This window comes from Cornus florida, unplaced genomic scaffold (genome assembly GCF_030987335.1).
Source record: "Cornus florida cultivar Cherokee Brave unplaced genomic scaffold, ASM3098733v1 CherokeeBrave_3.0.0_Hap2_Chr01, whole genome shotgun sequence".
Classification (NCBI taxonomy): Eukaryota; Viridiplantae; Streptophyta; class Magnoliopsida; order Cornales; family Cornaceae; genus Cornus; species Cornus florida.
In genome coordinates, this window is record NW_026775571.1 from 70,303,378 (window position 1) to 70,306,042 (window position 2,665).

A 2,665-nucleotide genomic window follows, 5' to 3' on the forward strand; every position below is an offset into this window, starting at 1 on the left:
GGTTATGTGTATATTTATTAAGTCTCCCAACAACATATGCAATATTTGGCCTAGTTTTATTTGCAATATACAATAACGATCCAATCAATTGTGAGTACTTCAGTTGAGAAACAGGTTCTCCATTATTTTTCTTTAGGTGCACACTAGGATTATAAAGAGTCGATACTGGCTTGTTATCAAAGTAGTTAAACTTTCTCAACATTTTTTCAATTGTACTCGATTGATCTAAAGTGATACCCTTTGATGATCTTTCTAATTTCATTCCCATTATCACATTTGCTTCTCCTAAGTCATTCATATCGAAATTTCTAGACAAATATGATTTAATATCCTTCACTATACTCAAATTTGTCCCAAATATCAAGATATCATACACATACAAACATAGTATGACATAATCTTCATTATTTCCTTTATAGTAAACATATTTGTCAAACTCGTTTATCTTAAATCTGTAATCTAGCATCACTTTATCAAACTTCTCATACCATTGTTTAGGAGCTTGTTTAAGACCGTACAAGGATTTGGCTAACTTACAGACTTTAAGTTCTTGTCCTTTCACTAGAAACCCCTTAGGTTGCTCCATGTAAATTTCTTCATTTAAGTCTCCATTCAAAAAAGCAGTTTTTATATCCATTTGATGAATCACAAGGTTATGACTACATGCTAAGGCTACTAGTATTCTAATAGTTATGATACTAGACACAGATGAATAAGTGTCAAATTAATCTAAACCTTTCTTTTTTGTGAATCCTTTAGCTACTAGCCTTGCCTTGTATTTATCTATGCTCCCATCTGGTTTCAACTTCCTTTTAAAAACCCACTTACACCCTATACCTTTATTTCCAGGAGGTAAATCTATTAAAACCCAAGTATTGTTTTGAATTATTGTTACAATAAAGAATATATTTTTATAGCAGTCAGAACATTGTTATTATTTTTATTATTAAAATAAAATAAATATATACACACAAAATTTCAAACACTTTGAAAAGGGTATATATATATATATATAATTTGTAATTTATATAGTATATATCCTATATCACGTTTCAAAAGAAATTTAATAGTGTAATGAATATATATTTGATGTATTGTATATTACAATTAGTATTATGCAGGCAAGTGATAGAGTTTTTATAAAATTGCAACAAGTACAATATATATCTAACAGACTACTTTTCTTTTTTATATATATAAATAGCAGTTTTAGATTGTTGCGTCAAAACTAATAATATAATAATAATATACAAATACTCAAATAACCCCAACACTAGTGTAACATATATTAATAGAAATTCAAATAAATAATAGTGAACAGCGTAATTTATCCTTATAATACAATAGGAGAAATATATATATATATATATATATATATATATATATATATATATATATATATATATAAGTAAAAGAAAGCTCTGTGTCATGACTTTGGACCTTTCCAAGCAATGTTCTTGTAAGGGCCTATAAATAAGAGGTGGGAGTTCATTTGCTCCTCACCAAACAACTGAAAGCTCTCAGTCCTTATAAACTGCCATGTCATTGTCTATTGGGCGTCTGCGTGGCGTAACTTATCTCTCTCTCCCCTATAGGGATTGCTTTAATCCCCGAAGGGCCCAAGCCCTATGAGAAACATATTAAAGAATGCAAAGTAGAACTCTCTATCAAATCTTTTCATAGAATAAGATGTAAGCCTCACAGCGATCGAAGAACTTCTTCCAAAGAAGCTATTCGCACGTAAGCATCACTAGCGTAGTACCAAACAAAATCTCCATTTTCTTTCTCAGTGTAGATAAACGTTGTGGCTCCGTTTGTCTGGAAGTAAAATATTTTTTTATTTTTTGATATTTGGTTGTCTTAAAATATTTACGAAGAAAAAAATATTAAAATTTAATAAAAATAATTTATTCATAAATTTTCGACAAGTTATTTTACATGCCCCGTCTGATGAACTCAACATCAACCTCGATGTAGATCTTTGCCAAACACCAACAAAGTAAAAATAAAATAATATTTTATCTGAAGAAGAAAAATATTTTTTAAAAAGAATATTTTAGGTTGAAACAAACGGAGTTAGTGGGAAATTTATAGCATGTGAGAACAGGAAACTTTACGGAAAGAGAAAGAAAAAAAGAGCATGTTTTGTACAATTAAACGTGAGCGAATGTAGCATGCATTTGTTAGTTTGTTTCATGTTTGTTGCAAGGATGTTGATTAGAGAGGTTAAGCCCAATGTATGAAAGAGACTGTTTGGCAAATAGAACACAAAAAATATAAAAATAAAAATAAAAAAATAAAAATAAAAATTGTGAATATTTTGTCTGAGGTTTCATTTATTTGACCGCGAAATATTTTCTTCAATTGAAAATTATAGAAATTTATATTTACTTCTGGTGCCAGGTCAAAAATTTCTCATAATTTTCTCCAATGCGAGTCAAATTCTAGTCATTACATTTAAAGCATTTTGAAATGACACTGTAGACACTAAAAATTTAGTAGGCTTTGGTTTTGACAAATTGACCCATTATGGGCTTAATGTTTAATTAAGTTATTTAATTGGCCTAAGCTTGGTCCATTTAAATTATTTAATTAGCCCAACTAGGGATGTCAATTTTTACCGCCCCGCCAGGGTCCCGCTCCATCCCGCCCCGTTAATAACGGA